The following is a 20697-nucleotide window of genomic DNA, read 5'->3' as shown; positions in this document are numbered from 1 at the left end:
CAACTGGAGTGATGTATAGACTGTGGTTAATGGTAATAATGTAATATTCATGCATCTATGCCAAAGATGTACTTTGTTGATAATGGGGAAGTATGGAAAAAGTGTGCCAAATGTACACTGTGGGCTGGTAATAGTCTGATGATATTATCTCATAATCTATAACAAATATTCTACCACGGTGTGGTATGTTGATAGAGGGGTGTTGTATGGGGATTCTACATATGCGCATGATTGTTTTGTAAGTTTACAACTTCTGTCATAAAAATATATTTAAATAATAATAATAGAGTGGGTTGAGGGGAAAATATACCAAATGCAAAATAAGGACTATAGCTAGTAGTAAGATTTTGGCAATGTTCTTTCATAATTTGTAACAAATGTCTCACAGCAATGCAAGGTGGTGGTGGTGGGTTGACATATGGAGCCTCTATATGATGTTATGCAGGTTTGCTATGTAAGTTCACAACTTTTACTACACAGTTATTGTTTATGTATGTTTATGTATGAGTGATATACTTCAATAAAATTTCTTAGAAGTCTATTCTTTAAAAAAAAGAAAGAAAAGAGGAGTGTTTATATTAATATCAGATAAAGGAGGTTTTAGAGTAAAGAAAATTAACAGAGTAAGAAAGGAACATTATATAATGATAAAAGGGTCAATCTACCAGAAAGATATAGTAATTCTAAGTGTGGGTAACTCAACAACAGTGCTGCAAAATGTATGAAGTAAAACCATATATAACTGAAAGGAGAAATAGACAAATCCCCAGTTATAATTGGAGAACTTCAAAGCCCCCTCTCAACAACTGATAAACAACTAGACTGAAAATCAGTGAGGATATAAAGGAGCTTAACACTATCACCCATTCTACCCAACCACAACTGAATACACATTATTTTCTTTTTTTTTTTTTTTTTTTTTAAAGATATATTTATTTAATTTCCCCCCCTCCCCTGGTTGTCTGTTCTTGGTGTCTATTTGCTGCGTCTTGTTTCTTTGTCTGCTTTTGTTTCTTTGTCCGCTTCTGTTGTCGTCAGCGGCACAGGAAGTGTGGGCGGTGCCATTCCTGGGCAGGCTGCTCCCTCCTTCGCGCTGGGCGGCTCTCCTTATGGGTGCACTCCTTGCGCGTGGGGCTCCCCTACGCGGGGGACACCCTGCGTGGCGCGGCACTCCTTGCGCGCATCAGCACTGCGCATGGCCAGCTCCACACGGGTCAAGGAGGCCCGGGGTTTGAACCGCGGACCTCCCATATGGTAGACGGACGCCCTAACCACTGGGCCAAAGTCTGTTTCCCCACATTATTTTCAAGTGCCTATGGAACACATACCAAAATAGACCTTTTCTGACCATAAAGCAAAACTTGAACAAATTGAAAAGAATTGAAATTAGGCAGAGTATGTTCAACTACCAAGGAATCAAACTAGAAATCAGGAACAGAATGATAACAGAAAAATCTCCAAACATTTGGAAACTAAACAACATTCTTCTAAATAATCTACAAGTCAAGGAAGAAGTCTTGAGGGAAATAAACTACAAAAAACCACATCTAACAGAATGAAAATGAAAATACAATATATAAAAATTTGTGGAACACAGGTAGAGCTGTTTTGAGAGGGAAATTTATAGCACTAAATGTGTACATTCATAAAGAGAAAAAGTCTCAAAATAATAATCTAAGTTCCCAACTAAAGAATCCAGAAAGACGTGAGCAAAATAAACCCAGAGCAAACATCAGGTATGAAATAATAACAAAGATGAGTGCATAAATCTATGAAATTGAAAATAAGAAAACAATAGAGAAAATCAATGAAATAAAGAGCTGGTTCTTTGAAGAGATCTATAAGATTGACAAAACTTAGCAAGATGACTTACAAAGAAAAAAAGAGAAAACACAAATTTTAAATATCAGAGATGAAACAGGGATATTACCGTAGGCCCTGCAGGCAGCAAAAGGACAATAAAGGAATTCTATGAACAACTCTACACACATAAATATGACAATTTAGATGAAATGGATTAATTCTTCCAAAATCATAAACTATCACAACTCACCTAATATGAAATATATAATTTGAATAGTCATATAATTACCTTTAACTATTCGGGGAAACTGAGATAAATTACATGGTCATATTACTTGATGCAGACAAAATATTTGAATTCAGCAATGATTCATGACAAAAGGTGCCCTTCAATGGGTGAATGGTGGTACCTTCACACTGCTCACCATACTGCTCAGTAACTAAAAGGAACAAACTATTAATAAACACAACCTGAATCGATCTCCAGAGAAGTATGTTGAGTGAAACAAGCCAGTCCCAAATAGTTACTTGCTGTATGATTCCCATTTTTATTACATTCTTGAAGTGACAAAATTCTAGAAATGGAGAACAGATCTGTGGTTGCCAGAGGTTAAAGAGGTAGAGAGTAGGAGGGAATTGGACATAGCTATAAAAGAGCAGCATGAGGGGCCCTTGTGGTGATGGAAATGTTGTTTCTTGGCTGCATCTATATCCTGGTTGTGATCTTCTATATAGTTCTGCAAGACATTACATTGGGGAAAACTAGGTAAAGTGTACACAGTTCTCTCCGTATTATTTCTTACAACTGCATGTCAATCCATAATTATCTGGAAATAAAAAGTTTAATTTTAAGAAATGTAAAGACCATTCAATTTCATTCAATCCCTTCATGTCACATATCAGGAAACTGGCCCAGAGAGATGAAGAGAACTTTGCTCAAGGTTGGCCATTGCTCAGCAGTCTGACCTGGGCCTCTGTGTCCCATCCCATGGCCTCTTCCTCCTAGCTCAGGGGTTCTTAATCTTTTTGTTCCACAGACCCCTTTGCCAGTCAAGTGAAGACCATGGACCCCTTCTCAGAACATAGCAGCAGATAGTTTTATGACACTTTTATGGGCATGACTTTAGATTAAACTTTAGGATTATTCAAAATTACGTTTTACAACTTTCCCATAATTACAATACCTGATAACCTAACACGGTTCAACATCTGTTCAAATGGTCATTTTTGACAAACATTTATAATAGAAATTCAAGTTTTCCCATGGTGTCATAAAACCATCTCCTCCATCCTTACCAACGTTTTTCCAGGCTCTTATCCACTGCACTCAGAACACACTACATCCAAATAAAAATCATCCTAAATCCACACTATACTGTGTATTATTTAATAAATATATCACACCCACATAAATGCATCCCCACAATAATGTTTTTAAATGCATAAAATAAAATTACAAAGGAAATTAGTTACATATATTGAAATACAGTTACTAAAATAAAAAACATACAATATAATACTATACATATGTTCTTCTTTCTTAAAACATTAAATAGGGAAGCGGACTTGGCCCAGTGGTTAGGGCGTCGGTCTACCACATGGGAGGTCCGTGGTTCAAGTCCCGGGCCTCCTTGACCCGTATGAAGCTGGCCCATGCTCAGTGCTGATGCATGCAAGGAGTGCCGTGCCACGCAGGGGTGTCCCCGGAGTAGGGGAGCCCCACGAGCAGGGAGTGCGCCCCGTAAGGAGAGCTGCCCAGCACAAAAGAAAGTGCAGACTGCCCAGGAATTGTGCCGCACACATGGAGAGCTGACACGACAAGATGACGCAACAAAAAAAGAAACAGATTTCCGTGCTGCTGACAACAACAGAAGCGGACAAAAGAAGAACACACAGCGAATGGACACAGAGAACAGACAACTGGGAGCCAGGGTGGGGGCAGGGGCAGGGGGAAGGGGAGAGAAATAAATAAAATAAATCTTAAAAAAAAAAAGTACTACATAATGTATGATTCCATTTATTAAAAAAAACATTAAATAATAATCCAATACATCAAAAATATAGGAGTGGATGTGGCTCAAGTGGTTGAGCATCTGCTTACCACATAGGTGGTCCTGAGTTCGGGTCCCAGTGCCTCCTTGAAAGCAAAAGGACAAACAAGCAAACAAATGAAAACAACAACTCAGGGGAGCTGATGTGACTCAGCCCATATATGAGGTCTGGTTTCAATCCCTGGCCCTGGTACCCCCCAAAAACTAACTAACTAAATAATATGTATACACATGAAAGTTAAAGTTAAATTTTAGTTTTTAAATATGAAATGAATACTACTGTAATTTATTGCATACATTCATAAGTGAAGGAAATGTTAGATTTCAGTTAGAGGTCAGAGAAAACAAAGATAAGTTGATTTTTTCCAATTCAAGCTCACGGACAACCTGAAATCTTTCCATAGACCCCTTGGGGGGTCCATGGACCCTTGGTTAAGACTCCGGTCCTGGGAGAGGGAAGTAGAGATGTGATGGGGGAGGGGCATTTTGAGAATTTTGAGTTGTTCTAAATGATACTTCAGGGTCAGATGCTGGACTTTATATATCCTGCCATAACCCACTGAATGTACTGGGGGAGAGTGTGAACCACAGGGTAAACTATTATCCATCTGGTGCAGCAGTGCCTTAGAATATGCTCACCAAGTGCAATGAGTGTGCCACAACGATGGGGTAGGTTGCTGGTGTGGGAGGAGTGGGGTGGGGGGATGGGGAGTATACGGGAACCTCTTGTATTTTTTAACGTAACATTTTTTTAGTGATGTATATATCTTCAAAAGAAACAATTTACAAAAATGATGAGGTGGGGGTGGGGAGTGGGTTATATGGGAACCTCTTATGTTTTTTGTTTTTTGTTTTTTAATGTAACGTTCCTTGTGACCTATTAACTTTAATTTAAAAAAAATAACATAGGAAAAAAAGGAACTCCTGTCCTAACTCATCTTGGTCCGTGTGTTGGTGTCAGTCTTTTGCAGACCCCCCAAAATTATGTTCTTAAATTAACCCATTCTGTGGGCGTGGAATTGGATTCAGCTGGGGGCCTTTGACTTGACAGCTTAGTGAAGCTTGACCCACAGTGGGTCTTGGCCATCTTGCCAAGAGTCAGAGGAACCCCAAGAGGCTGGAATCAGCAGAGGACAGAGGCACAGAAAGCGGCCCCTGAGGCTGAAAGAGAGGAGGCCCAGAGGAGAGAGGGGAGACAAGCCACATGCCTGATCACCACAGCTGAGCTCAGGCAGAAAGTGAGCCTGGAGAGAAAGGGGAGACCTTGGCAGAGATCAGCAGCTGCTGTGCCTTGCCTTGTGGCAGGAGTCCAGGATCGCCAGCAGCTGAACTTTGGTGGGACAGCATCTCTGATGATGCCTTGATTTAGACATTTTCACAGTCTCCGAACAGTCCCTCTCTCCTCTGACGTCTCATGCAATTGCTGCTTTGCATTTGTTCATTCAGAAGTCTACTGTGGGAGTTAGAGAAATAGAAGACATGGTCCCTGCCTTCAAAGAGCTCACAGTCTAGTTGAGGACATAAAACTTGACCACACAGGATGTATGTCAAGTCAGTGACTCACACAATCAACATAGCAAAAGGCAAGAGAAGGCTCCATAGAGGAGAGATTTCCATGAATCCTTAAAATAAAGGCAGAATTTTCATAGGAAGAAGTAGAGGACAGATCACTCCAGGAAAGCCTTAGCTTAGCAGGGGAATCTGTGGATGGTGCGAGTTCAGGAATGGAATGTTGGGACCACGTTGTCAAGGGCCTTGAAAGTCAAGGCAAGGGGTTTGACCTTTGTCCTGTAGGGCCTGTCCAGCCCCTTTAAGAAGCAGTGGCCAGCCCCCACGTAAGAGCAGTGCCCCAGCTCACACTTTCCATTCACAGTCTCATTCTTGAACTAATCTCCTGACCCCCGGAGAACCTCTTTTGACCTTCTTGGCTACTTAGTTTGCTATCTGTTTTTTGTTATGACTTCACCTCAATCCCCAGTTATAAAAATCATTGACCAGAGGCAAAAATTATTAATATGTAACAGGAACCAAAATTATTCATGGGTAATCTACCTTCAGCTTCTCAGAGGGAAAGATTCCTGCTGGCAGGGTCAGCTTCCAGACTCTCCTGTGTTCTTGAAGAATCTATATAATGGGCAGAGCAAAGAGAGAAGACAAAAAACAAAACCAAAGTGGATGAGCCAGGAGGGAAAGGAGGAGAAGGGAGAAAAACACAGAAGAGCCAGTCCTTAGAAAGAGTCTTGGTGGGACACTGACAGGGAGGCATGTGTAGATGGGGAGAGGCCATGGAGCAGCTGCATGGCTGAAGGAATTGGAGGAAAAGAGGCAGAGGGATCTGAAGAAGGGTCATAAATTGGGTCTTCTTTAATGCCCTGTAAGAAACACGATAAAGATTGCAATTGCTTCCATTTTTGTTTGCTGGGCTACTTTCTTTGACTGTGATGTCATGGTAAGACAAGGCATTGTGGGACTTGTGTTACATAAGATTTGCACATTCTCCACTCTTCCTGGCTCTAACTGGAGCTCCTCCTCCCTACAGCTCTGTCCTGCAGCCAAGCAAGACATACCTGGGTAGCATGGCAACACACTTCCAGGCTTGGACTCATCCCCCAGAGCCACCTACCTGCAAATCATGTTCCCATTCTGCTCTGACCACCCCTAATAGCAGCACATAGACATCCAATTGTCAGTGAGGAGCCTGCCTTTGAAATTTTAGAGATTGAAAAGACACCTGACAAAAGGGTGCTTAGGAAGGCCAGCTGGATGATGATGGGCAGCTATGTTGATGAGGACAGAGACCCGGCACCTGGTACCAGTTGTTGGCCTAGCTCAGCTTCTGGCACAGAGTATATTCTCAGTAAATATTTGAGTGATAGCTGGCTCAAGAATCAAGTGGTAGGGACAAAAATTGAGACTGCAAGAACAGGAAGAAGGACATGGATTCAAGAGACCTTAGAAGAGGAGAATTTATAGAAGTGAATATGGGGTCCCAGGAGAGAATGAGGGGACCAGATGGCCATGAGATGTGAGGCATTGGAGACTGATGAGTCCTTTCATTGTAAGGAGGAAGCAAGGAAACCAGGGATAGACTGGTCACCAGAATTTGGGGTCCTCCAAGATGTCAGTGGGCAGTGGGGATTGGGCAGCTAGGATCTAAAGAGACAGCTTTGGGGCTCCTCCCCACCAGGGGAACAGGTGAAGCAAAGGAAGCAGAACATGGAAGGCCCTGGCAGACCACAGAGTCTCCATTTGTTCTCTCTGGAGGAAGACGTAGAAATTTCCAGTCCTGGATCCATGCCCTTCCAGCAACCAAACCTCCTCCCCTAGCCAGTCCAGGCCCCAAGAGAACAGGGTCTCCACCAAGGTCAATGGAAAAGGTTCCACAAATGACATCTGCACTTACTTTCAAAGCAGGTCGCTTCCCTGCATGCCCCTGCCACTCTGACCTTCACACCCTTTACCATAGCCTCTATTCTTCCCTATCTCCCTTGAACCATCCTCTCTCTTCTGTTTTTTTATTCTTTCTTCTCTGCCATCTTGATAATCCTCCCCACTCTGATCATGGCTCTCTTCTCGTTCCATTTTTTCTCTCCTCTCTTTCTCTCTCCCCTTTCTTCTCTCATCTCTTTCTTGCCTGTCTTCCTTTACCTGTATCTTTCTTTCTGCCTCTCTTTTCTCATCTTTTCTCCATTTCCCTTTTTCTGTTTCTGGCCCTCTTAGGCTCTCTCTCTGTCCATACGCGCACAACAACCCACAAACACACATGAATTTTTAAGGGACCAAGAACTCAGGAAGACTCATGGAAAGGTCTCTAGCCAACTGGTGTCAGCAGGCCCCCTTGGCCACCATCAGTGGGTGATGTATTACAGAAATACATTAAGGGGCCGTCCTGCTGACAGCAAGCTAAGGTAATATGTCAAGGTACCAGCCCTGAGATGATGAACATCCCCCATAGATCAGGACACCATCGCTCTGATTACACTCCAGCACTGCGTGTCAGAGTGCCGGGGGGTGTGATGGACGGAGGAGATTCATCACCGCGCCGACGGCCCATTCCCAGCACAGCACTCAGATTGGGGAGATGATTTAAGGGCAGAGCAAGGACCCCTCCCAAGATGCAAACACAGCAAAAGTAGATTCTTTCCTTTCTACTAAGGGGAGAAGTTTAGGGAGAGACACACTGTAGAGTATAGTGACAAGGTCAAGGGTTTGGAAACCAGACAGACCTGGGTTCAAACCCTGGCTCCTCTCCTTAAAAACTATGTGATCTTGCTCAAGTCTCCCCCTTTCTGAGGTTATTGCCTTGTGCATAAAATGGAGATAATAAAACTAGCCTCCCGAGATCAAAGTGAGGCTCAAATAATGCTGGTGAAACAAGTAGCACAAGACCAGGCTCGGGCTCCTGGGACCACCAACTTCACTGCTCAGTGTGCACACGGTGAAGTCAGCAAGTCCCAGCCTCCACCAGACTGTCCCGGGGGCTGAGAAAGGCCTGTGGTCTCCTGCACGTTCTCTTCTCCTCCTCCACCTTTCTTGTCACTTCTTTTCTTTGGTCCCTGAGGAGACCCATCTCAAATAAATCACCCAGCCTGCCTTTCAAGCAGTCTATCCTCAGTCCACTTTCCATCGTTCTTCATTCAATCAAACAATTGATCTCCCCCTAGATCACAGACCTCATTCTGGGACTGGGGATGTGGAAGTGAACTTAAGAGATGAAGCCCCTGCCATCATGTGCCTACATTCGTCAGGCTGTTATGCACTGCTTCCAGCAGTCATCAGTCCATCTGTGAGCCAGCCCTGACCCAGATGGTCTTTGATGTGGACAGTGACTTTTAACCATACGGTTAAAATAGAATCACATCATGACAGCTCTCAAGGGCGCAGTCACCATTCCAGAGGAGCTGAAGCCCAAGGACGGATGGCTAGTTGCTTAGGTTGTGCAGTGAAGGGTGAGGTTGAGTTGGGACTGGGACTAAATGCAGCCTTAACCTTAAATCTCATCCAATACCTAGTCTAACCCCTAATCTTACAGGTAAAGGAGTCATATGGTTCCTGCCCTAAAGAAAATCCAGCTTCCCTGAGGAAGGAAGGGAGAGATGTATGAAAAATTACAAATTACAATCCACATAGGATACCTCATTTCATCCTCACACAACCTGAGAGTCAAGCATTATTACCCCATTTTATAGGCAAAGAATTAACCGTGTTAATTCTGGCTCTTGTCCTCTCTACGTTAGAGAAAAATAGAAAATTGATGTTCACACACACACACAGAAATACACACATAGGGAAGCGGACTTGGCCCCGTGGTTAGGGCATCCATCTACCACATGGGAGGTCCATGGTTCAAACCCCGGGCCTCCTTGACCTGTGTGGAGCTGGCCCAGGCGCAGTGCTGATGCACGCAAGGAGTGCCCTGCCATGCAGGGGTGTCCCCCACGTAGGGGAGCCCCACAAGCAAGGAGTGCACCCTGTAAGGAGAGCCGCCCAGCGTGAAAGAAAGTGCAGCCTGCCCAAGAATGGTGCCGCACACAGGGAGAGACGCAACAAAAGGAAACACAGATTCCCGTGCCGCTGACAACAACAGAAGCGGACAAAGAACACACAGCGAATGGACACAGAGAACAGACAATGGGGTGGGGGGCAGAAGGGGAGAAAAATAAATAAATAAATAAGTGTTTTAAAAAAAGGAAATACACACATATAATTTTTATTATTTTTAAAATTTCAACATTCCATCATAAACATATTCCCATTTTATTAAATATTCTTCGAATATATGTTTTAAAAAACATATTCTGTGACATAAATGTTCTTTATTTACCAATTCTTTTTTTTATATGTCTCAATTTTTTTCAAATTGAAGTCTTATTAATAGCTTTGTGATGAACATGCTGAATCCATCCCCAGTATTTTATTGGAATGGATTCCTAGAAGTAGAACTATAATTCAAAAAATAAGAAAACTTGAAATTCTTCCAGACAGGTTATGCCAATTTATGTTCCAATTCTATCATGTGGTCTCTAACATTTATCATCATCATCATCATCATCATCATCATCATAATCATCACTGGCAATCTTGAGAATTAGACAAGTGGAAATTGGATCTTATTTTTGTTTTATTTTGTATTTCTTTGACTACCAGTAAGATTAAACATTTTTTCACAGGCCTTTAGCCATTTACATGTCTTATTTTGTGAATATTCTTTGCCAATTTTTCTGCTGAGATATCAGACTTTTCCTTTAGACTTTGTAAGAGCTCTTTATATATTAAGGCTATTACAGATATTCCTCTTAATTTTTCGTCTGCCTTTTTATTTTTGTAGTTTCTTTTTTTTTTTTTTTTTTGACATTTGGAAGATCTGTATAGGCAGTTCGACTGACAATTTCCTTTGTGATTTCTTCCATTGCTTTTAAGCTTAGATAAGTGTTACCCACTCTAAGATCACTGAAGTAATCCCTTATTCTTCTATTGGTGCAGGTTTTTAAATGCTTAATGCCATAATTTATCTGCAATTTTCCTGGCGAAAATGTAAAGACCTAAAATGTTTGTCTCCCAAGTAGTCAATATTTTCAACACCACTTGTTAGATAATCAAAGTCTTGCCCATTGATTTTCAATTCTTCTTTTTACCTCATATTGTTTTTACAAAATAGGTTGGTTTTTGAGTTATCATTTATGTACCATGGATGCTGATTGGTTCTTGAGCCAATATCACACTGTACAGTTGCTGTAGCTTCAAAATACAATTTAAGGGAAGCGGACATGGCTCTCAACTCATAGATCATCCATCTACCATATGCGAGGTCCAGGGTTCAAACCCAGGGCCTCCTGGCCTGTGTGGTAAGCTGGCCCACATGTGGTGTTGTTGTGTACAAGGAGTGCCCTGCCACACAGGGGTGTACTCCATGTAGGGGAGCCCCATGCACAAAGAGTGTGTCCCACATTGAGCCACCCCATGCTAAAAAAGTGCAGCCCGTTCAGGAGTGGTGCCACACACACCGAGAGCTGACGCAGAGAGATGACGCATCAAAAAGAGACACAGATTCCCAGTGCCGCCGCTGAGAATGCAAGACAACACAGAAGAACATACAGCATATGGACATAGAGAGCAGACAATGGTGGGGGGTGGGGGAGAAATAAATAATAAAATAAATCTTTTTAAAAAATACAATTTAATATATGTTAATGCAAATCCCATCTTCATTTTTTCAAAACTTTCTTAGCTATTTTTAGCTTGTTATTCTTCCAGGTTCATTTTAGAGTTGTTTTGACAAATTACCAAAAGTTTCCACTGAGAGTTTGATTAGACTTTTTCTAGATCTATGTATTAATTTAGGAAAAACTAACATCTTTCATTGTTCCTTTTCCCCACCCAAGAGCATGCTGAATTTCTCCACTTATTCAAATCTTCTTTTACAAACCTATTCAGATCCTCTCTCACCCAAAACTAATAAAGTTCCGTGGCTTTTTTCACCTAAGTCCCACACAATTCTCACCGAAGAGCATTCAGAGGCAGGGTTATGATTTTGTTTACGATTTTCTTCAAACTAGTTATTGTGGGAATATCAAACGGTTATTGATTTTGTCCAATTATCTCATAGATCAGAGAGGAGAAGACAGTCACTAGAAGTGCCCCTACCAATTGTTCAAGAGAAAAGTAATCAGAGAGCAAGGAGAGCTGTGCTGCCCACGCGTTCAACCCTCCCTCGCTGAGGGAGCAGGGCCACTGGGGAGTCCCAGGGAGACCCCCTCTTCAAGGTAGGTTAGGGAAATCTCTTCTATCCCGGTTTTCGGAACTGGGTGTGCTTGTGTGCATGTGTGCGTCTTCCTCAAGCGCGGGTGCCTGCAGGGTCCTTTCAGTGGAAAGGCAGGGGAAGGCACATCGGGGACCACCGCCGCCATCACCACCTGCCGCTCTGCTTGCCAAGCACGCGAGGGCTTCTGCCCTGCCGAGGACTTGCTCACAGCGACGCGAAGGAGCCTGGAGGCAGAGAGAGGACAGGCTTCCAGACCACTGCTCCCTGGCCCTCTGCAGAAGCAGAAGCAGCCACCGGAGGAGGCGGTGGGTTTTATAAGTAACCCTGGGTACTCGGTCCTTCTGTGCCATTTTGCTTCTGAGGAATCCAGATATTTATGCTGAGTATTTTTGGCAAGAAGTAGCAAAAGCTTTAAGGAGGATTAAGGCACTGCCGTTGGCTTTTCTCTTCTCGCACCTCTGTCTTCTGTTTTCTCTTCTATTCTCTTCCCCTTCTTTTTTCTTCTCTCCTTTTTTCTACCCCTTCTTCTTCCCTCTGTTCTTTTCTCCTCCCCCCATTTCCCTTAACTCCCATTTTCTCTCTTTATACACTCCTTTTCTTTCTTCCTCTGTCATTCTCTCCTTGCTCCTCCCTTCTGTCCTCTTTGTCTTCTCTCTACTCCTTCTTCCTTTTCCATGCATTCTTTCCTATCTCTTTCCTACAAGAAAAATCAGTTAAAAATGAGAAAAAGGGGGGAAAACCCTTTGATAATGTTAGTTTTGCCAAAGGCTGAAAGAGGCAACTCTCATGGTTTTACCCACTCAAACTGAGCATACTTTTCCGGTCAAAGCTGGAGGCAGCACTGCTGGGAGCTGCTGCCCCCTCACATTCCAGAGTCAGCTGACAGAAAGCCAAGGGGTCCAGAGCTGCAGTGCAGGCCACGGGCTCTTCCAAGCCCTCCTGCACCTTGGCCCACACTCACCCCCACCCCATGCCCTGCCCTGCCCGCAGGCTCACCCCCTCTCTCTCACATTCACACACTTGCACATACTCACACATGCATCCTCACACACACACAGTCAAGCACATGCATTCACACACTCATCTTCACACTCACTCACACTCCCTCACTCACACACTCCTGTATACCTGGCCAGGCCACCTCTCCCAAGCCACCGAGTAAGCGTAGGCCTCCCAGGTGCTCCTCCACCATCCTTGGTCTGTGCTTCCTTTCTCTTCTCCTTTCCCAATCCTCCCCACTCTCCTAGGCCTACCCTAGTTCAAGTTCTTCCAAGAAGCTTTCCCTGACAACCCCAGTCTATCTGGACATTCCCTTCCCTAAAGTCCTGCAGAACCACCAAGTCCTGTTAACCAATCCCAGCATCTCCCCAACCCACAACACCTCTGGGACATCAGGAAGCTGAATGACTCAGACAAGGCCAGATAGTGAGTAACGTCTATTAACCCTCAATGGTAGGAGCAAATAAAATGTATCCTTTGTGACTTGGAAATTACGTGCTACCTACACCCCTTCCCTTTGTTCTTCAACCAGAGCATAAGTTTCCCAAAGTCAGGAATCACAATTTAGCAGTCTTTGTAGTCCCTAAGTTTCTTCCCATCAGCTGAACGTAGTAAGGACTCAACAAGGACTTGAAAGAATGAATGAATGGATGACTAAATGAATGGGATGAGCAACTGAATAAATAGTGAGTGGGTAAACAAATGATTGATTCAGAGAGTGAGTGAATGAATGAATGAGCCTAGGAACAAACCATAGGGTTGATGTTTTAATAACTGAGACCGCCTAAGAAATACTGAGAAAACACCTTTAGAAATGTTTCCATTTTAATGAGGGAAAATCTGAAATTAAGCTGAGGACTGATACTGGGATTGGGAGGCATTGTGGTGGAGAACAAAGAGCTCTGGATTTAGAACCAGAGGGCTGGGTTACACCTCGTATGTGTCTTTCACATGGCATCTCAGTGGTACCCCCTCTGTCTTCCTCTCTGTGTTGTATGAGATCAAATGAGATTTAGGGGTCTGAAAGCATTTGGCATACTCTGAAGTGCTGTATATAGAGCTTGTTGTTTAATCTTGGTATGAGACCAAAAGAAATCCAAGGGTGGACCCAGGATTGTTACCTGTATGTGGGTAGAGAACCAGGGCCATACTGGGTGATCAAGAGATCCCCATCTAACTTGGGTCATACTGGGCAGCAGCCTTACCTCTCTAGGCCTTAGCTTCTCCCTGAACTTCAGACACTCAGGACAAGGGTGGGTACTCAGGGCTGTGCAAGGAGTTGACCCTTAGGGAGGTCTACAGGCAGGAAAGGCCTGCTCTTTGCCCACAGTGGAAATGCTGGGTGCCTACCTGAGCCCAGCCCTCTATTCTCTCCCACACCCCATTTGGACTCATGGAACTTCAGCACCTGCATTTTGCTGAAACACACACTTACACGCTCTTCTGAAAGAGTGTATTGGGCAGAGGAAATGGAAACCTCAGGGCCTGATTCACATTTACCAATTCTCAGAAAGTCCCCAAAACAGCCCCCACAATGAGGACCTGCCCACTCACCCAGCTGCCCCAGCTGCTGCCTCGTGATGGATCCCAAGTTGTTAGACATGATGGCCACGTGGAAGGTACAGACATTGGGGAGCTCTGTGGGGACAGCCCCTTCACTGTAGCCCTGAAAGCTCATAGAGCACCAGAGCCTTGGACCCAAGACGACAACTGAACCAGAGGTTTTCAAGGATTTTATATGCAATGGAAACCTTTTTTGGATTAGAAATTCTTATGAAGCCCTGGACATTAGAACAGACATAGTAGGGCTGCCTCTGGTTGGAGTGAGGATAAAAATCCCTGAATTTCTCCCTACCCACCTCCACACACAGACTTGGAGTCAAATGTGCCACCCTTTGAAGTCACCTGAGACATTTCTACAAATTACAACAACAAATATAGATCTCTATTTAAGGATGGGTAAACTGAGGCTGAAAGGGAAGACTATTCAGGATTAAGGTCAAGCAGCATATTAATGGTAGAAACAGGGCTGAAATCTTGGCTCTGTTTACCAGACTAAAACCCTGTGCAGAGGCAGGAGGTCTATGCTTATGAGAACCAACCTCTGAGCCAGGGTGGGCTAAAGACGGAAACACCAATGGGTGCCTTCAGTTGCTATCAGCAACCCCAAAGCCTTGCTCCCAATTTCTATACCAGTGATAATACTTAGATATCCTGAGTTACCTGTGGAATCAACTGATCAAAAAGAGCACTAGTACGAGAGTCAGGGACCTAGGTTTTAGTTTCCATCTTGCCTCTCTCTGCCTGGAGTCCTTGTGCCAGTGACAGCCTGTCTTAGGTTTGATTAAGGATCTCAGAGACACTTCCAACTTCAGTATTCCCCATATAGGCAATAAGAGGAAACTTTCTTACTTTAGCAGCTGCTATCAGGTACTAGGAAGGAAACTGTCTATATTGGGGGAAATATCTTGAAGAGTAGATGATGACGTCTGAAGACACAGGCAGATGCCAGAGCCAAGGTCATGGAGGCAAAGGCTAATTGATCTGTAGGAAATGAGGAAAGGAGTTGGGGGAGGGGCACTTAAAATGGGAAATGGGAGGAAGGAGGGAGACCATAAGAAAGGGGGGAATTAGGGGACAGCTCTAACTCTGTAGAATGAAATACCCACAAGGGAAAAATACCCTGGTATAGGGTGGACAGAAGGGCATTTTAAGAATGGGGATGCCTAATGTTCAATTTGCAATGATTTGCATTGCTGTGATATAAACCCTTCCTCCACCCCCGCCCCACCCAGTATCTTCAAATAAATCTGCCTCACCCACAAATACTTTGTGCCAGTGGGTTGTTTTATGGAAAATGAGAAGAGGCTGAGCTTCCCTTCTGCGTCCATGTGGCTTGAGATAAAGATAGTATGTGTGAAAGCAAGAGCCTGAGGCAGCAAGAGCAGTAGAATGTGTATCCCCTGGAGTCTCAGAAATCTCAAGGATCTCCACAGGGAAAGGAATTTGGGGGTCTGAGTCAATCTTACTTGAATCTCAAGGGGCAGGATGGACCCCAGATGACATATACACCAATTTTTTTAGTCATGCAACATATTTATGTTGTGCTTCTTATGTGCCCCACCAGAAGCTATGGTTTGTGAGAACTCAAAGAAATAGGAGACAGTGGTTGTCAAATTTTAGTATGCCTACCCAGGACCTTGTGAGCTTGTTAGAGATGAAAGTCCTTAGGGCTCATACCATAGATTCCAATTATTCAATGGGACTTTGACAAATACTGAGATGAAGTGGTAACATGATCCCAGCCCTTGTGGAGCTTACAAGACCATGAATATTTCAGCAACAGGATTCAGATGTAGGCTTCTAGCTACCCACTAGCCACTGCTAGCTTCTGTTGGTCAACGGCCCCCAGGTCCAGCAGAGAACAACCAATCACAGCTGAGAGCCAAGAGTCTTTGCCCTGGGATCTGAGCTCCAACAGCATTTCTTCTAGGGCTTCCCTTAGACACAATTCAGTTGGGACAAATACACAAAGAGTGTTAGTAGCCAAAGAGAAAATTTCTCCAAGACAGTCAAACACAGCATGTGATGCTGGAGCCAGATAGACAACAAAAGGTCAAGAGAGGTGGCGGACTTGGCCCAGTGGTTAGGGTGTTCGTCTACCACATGGGAGGTCCGCAATTCAAACCCCGGGCCTCCTTGACCTGTGTGGAGCTGGCCCATGCACAGTGCTGATGCGCACAAGGAGTACCCTGCCATGCAGGGGTGTCCCCCATGTAGGGGAGCCCCACGCGCAAGGAGTGCGCCCCGTAAGGAGAGCCGCCCAGCGTGAAAGAAAGTGCAGCCTGCCCAGGAATGGTGCCGCCCACATGGCGAGCTGACACAGCAAGATGACGCAACCAAAAGAAACACAGATTCCCATGCCACTGACAACAACAGAAGCGGACAAAGAAGATGCAGCAAATAGGCAGAGAACAGACAACCGGGGTGGGATTGGGGGGAAGGAGAGAGAAATAAATAAATAAATCTTTTAAAAAAAAAAAAAGGTCAAGAGACATGTTGGGCAGTCAGTCCAATGAAGGGAGAGAACTCTATGGGCTAGGGTATTTGTAAGAAGAACTTACAGAGGAATTAGACATTCATTCATTCATTCATTAAACTGAGCCCCGTCTCTTAAGGGATATGTGGTAGTTTGGAGCTGTGTGTACCCCCAGAAAAGCATGTTCTTAAACTTAACCCATTCCTGTGGGTGTGAACGCATTGTAAGTAGGATCTTTTGATGATGTTACATCAATTAAGGTATGGCCCAAACCAATTGGGATGGGACTTAATCCTGTTAGTGGAGTCCTTTATAAGCAGAATAAAACTCAGGCAGGGAAGAAGAAAGCCACAGGAAGCAGGAGCTGATGATCAACTGAACCCAGAAGAGAAGGGAGAGGCCAGGAGAGGCTGCCCTGTGCACTGCCCTGTGACAGAGGAGCCGAGGACCAAGGATCACTAGCAGCCAGTCCCAGAATGCCAGTATTTGGGAAGAAAGCATCCTTGATGACACCTTGATTTGGACTTTTTCCCAACCTCAAAACCAGGCACTAATAAATTCCCATTGTTTAATCCAGCCCATTGCATGGTATTTGCTTGAGCAACCAAAGGAAACGAAAACAGGATACAAGCACAAACGAGCTCAACCCTTTTTCTCCAGTGAAGGATGTGGATAGGGGGGATTAGCTCACTAATGGTAGTTGCCAAGATACTGAGCAGAAGAGAGTAAGTGGCATTCCAGGAAGGAATACAGTTTGAACAAAGGTGTAGAAGCAAAAGGCAGGCTCAGGAATTGGTGAGATGACCAACCTGAGTGAAAGAGAAGCATATGGTAATACATTCTAATTAGACAGACCCTCCCTTTGCTCTGAGTCTGGCCCGCCCTTGGTGCTAGGGGCTTAAAGGAGAATGAGCTGTAATCTTTGCCGTCAAGACTAGAGTTTATAATCCTAGAAGGTGTGCGGGAGGTACATGGTGGAAGACGACTCTCACGACGCATTCCAGGCAAATTAAACAAGCCTGGGTTACAGAACAGACACAGCCAATCTCATCTCCAAGCAAAGGCAGGGGAGGGGAGGGCCGCTGCTGCCACCAGTAAGGTAGCCGACAGGGGCTGGCACCCAGCTGCCTAAAAAGAGATGAAATGTAGTTTGCTGAGATAACCTCCAGGCACCGCAGTGATGTCTCTGGGCTTCTGCTTGGAAACAGTCTGAGGAAAACAACTAGCAGGGCTGATGCTTCTGAAGACATTAAAACCTAAATATACAAATGAAAAACACCTACAAAGGCAGGGTGGGGTGTAATCGCAAACCTGTCCCTTTCCTTGCAAAAAGACTGATCAGAGCCTGCAACGGGAACCCTTCCTGTGGATCTGGGCAGGGGAGCCTTCTCGGGACAGGTCTGGGGGAATGGCGGAGGGTTTTATTACTTGCTTATTTTTTTTTAATCTTTTTGGTGTTTCTCAATGAGGTACCAAAAGTCAAGGCATTTCTAGGTGGTGATGGTCTAAGGAAGAAAAGGAGCCAGCCCTGAAGAATGGGCTCCAGGCTGCGTAGCTCTGGGGTCACCAGCCAGCCCTGCGAGTGAACTTCCTGGTGGGGCGAGGAGCTTTGGCAGAAAACGCTCTGGCCTGGGAATCAGAGCAAGCCTGGTTCCAGGCTGCTCTGAGTCGTGCAACCTGGGGCAAGCCCCTTCCCCTCTCTGAGCCCAGTCTTCAGCCAGCCTCTTGCCTCTCCATATAATAATAATAAATTATATTACTTAATATATAATAATAAGAAACTATAACTATTAAAGAAGTAGAGGTCAAGGGAGAAGGGCAAGAGCTGAAGTCATAAAACTAAGCAGGGGCTTCAGGAAGCAGGTTTGGACCTTAAGCTGACTTAACAGGAGGTGGTTAGAAAATGGGGCTATGACAGGAGAAATTTCTAAGGGTGTTTCCCCTGGAAACAAATGGTGTGGTATGTGGTGTGTGGCGTGCATTTTGGTTTGTTTGGAGGCAGAGCTTGGTTTCTAGCCCCTACCAGCATAGCCTGGGGCTGAAATCACACACACTGTCTGTCTGTCCTCGGCTGAGAACCTCCCCAAGGCCCAGTGCTGCGCCAGGCATCCAGGAAGATGTTGAAGGAGTGAAGCTCATGGAAGGACACACCTCCAGCTTTTCTTCATTCTGGAAGAGAAAAGAGTGAGTGATTCCAAATTTTCTCTCTACCCTTTTGCTGGTAGATAGGAGGAAGGGAGGGAGGGAGGGAGGGAGGAAGGGAAAGTAAGTCACTTCACTTCTTGGAGGCCGTTTCATCATCGGTAACTGGGAATGCTATTCCCTACACCAAACCTGTTGTGAGATTGGAAGGTATAACTTCTGTGAAAATCCTGGTACTAAGCCAATGCTACAAAAATATCCAAGAAGTAGCTGCCCAGTGACTACGGCTCATAATTGACAAACTCATGATTTGAACCCAGGGCAGTCTGATACTAAAATCAGTATTTTCCACACCAAACTGCAACCCCCCAATCTTCTAGGCTGAGTCTGACACTTGGTCACATGGTCCCTCCAGACAACAGAGTGACTCCCACCAATGCAGCTCACAACCCCCACAGATTCCAAATGACAACCCAGGGAAAGACCAGCTCATGTGCAAATCATCAGAGCAAACTACACTAACAGCTCCTTGTGGAGATGGACAGCAAGCTTTGAGGGACTGGGAGGAATGGAGAGAGGCCGGTAAACCCAGGTCTCTCTTCAGGTTGCTGCCACCTAATAACTTGGGGCCACAGAGGGGGTTTGCGTCAGAGGCTCTCAGTCTTCCTCACCTTCCCACACCCCAAGCCCCACCCGGGTGCTCGCATGTATCTCTTATTCCTTCAAGCTCTCTTAGGGCCTGTCCAGGAATTCTGCAAGACCCCCTCATGTCCTCAGCCAGGATCTGGAAAGCAGACCCTATGACCACTCAGAGGCATCTAGATCAGAGAGGAGCCCACAGCCCAGCTCTGGGAGAGGCTGGGAGGTGGCACCTGCTTTTGGAGTCTCCCTGTCCTTCTGCATTGCTAATGTCCCTAAACACAGGCACATGGAACTGAGAGATCTTCTCATCAAGGTAGACCTCAATATAATTAGCTTACTTTCCAGAACTCAGGACTTCCGTTTCTTAAAAAATGTGTGGTCTGGACAATAAGGGTTCCTTCCTGTCCATCAAAGAGAATGAGGTGCCCCAGGAGGCTTCCCAGGTGGGGGGAGAGGGGAGGCTTGCTGAGGGCATCCATGTCCCAGGCCCTGGGCCAGGAGTCTCATAGAGCCACTCAACCCTCATGACAACCCACGGAAGAGAGTTGCAGATGAAGAACAGAAATTCAGAAAGAAAAAGATGACCCAACTCTTCCCTCTCCAAGATCACAGTGCTTCTTAGATCTCCTGCATCTAAAAATCCCCTGCAAGCAATACACTTAAAGATCGAGACTGAGCCTCCCTCGGTTTGTTTTCAAGACCTCTGTTGGGGAGCAAATGTTGAAGTCGAGTGGTGCTGAAGCATTTTTTAATGTTTCTATCAAAGTGCATCACAATGGATGTGCCAATTAGCAAGCACGTGTTGGTCCAGTTTTGTGCTAGGCATATCTCAGCTTCAAATGAAGCCAAGATAATCTTCCTACTGAGCTCGGTGAGAAGATAAGACATAGGAAACGACAGAGAACAATGGGTGATGTTAATCAAATATAATGAACTTAGGCCCATTTTTAATCTCTGAAGCTCCTTACCACATCTGCAAAATGGAAACAGCGATACTATCTTCTCATGGAGTTATGGTGAGGTTGGTGTAAGGCAATCAAGACAAATTATTTGGCATAGTGCCAGCAAAGCAAGGTCTCAATAGGTGATATTTAACAATATTGATGCAAGGGAAATTGGGAACTAATATGCACTTTGGTCACTTTTCAAGACACCTTTCAGTCTTCAATCTACTTCTCTATTATTATCCTTAGTTTCTAGATGAGAAAACTGAGGTTTGAAGATTCATCACAAAATTACCCAGGTCAGCTGATGGGGAG

General features: G+C 44.6%; 1 long non-coding RNA gene across 2 annotated transcripts in view; it reads right to left on the bottom strand.

Moving 5' to 3' along the window:
* Positions 1–9598: 9598 nt before the first annotated feature.
* Positions 9599–20697, bottom strand: part of LOC101442113 (uncharacterized) — a 34450-nt gene continuing 23351 nt past the window's right edge. Inside the window, exons 4-5 of one of the 2 annotated variants that reach the window (XR_011648449.1) lie at positions 18678–18823; positions 9599–12313 (exon numbers count right to left, since the gene is read on the bottom strand). This is a non-coding gene — a long non-coding RNA (uncharacterized lncRNA). Of the gene's footprint in view, positions 12314–12665; positions 18824–20697 lie in introns of those variants that run through there. The other variant, XR_011648448.1, reaches the window with a different exon arrangement.

Source organism: Dasypus novemcinctus, chromosome 3 (genome assembly GCF_030445035.2).
Source record: "Dasypus novemcinctus isolate mDasNov1 chromosome 3, mDasNov1.1.hap2, whole genome shotgun sequence".
Lineage (NCBI taxonomy): Eukaryota > Metazoa > Chordata > Mammalia > Cingulata > Dasypodidae > Dasypus > Dasypus novemcinctus.
This window is presented reverse-complemented; position numbering and strand designations above follow the sequence as displayed.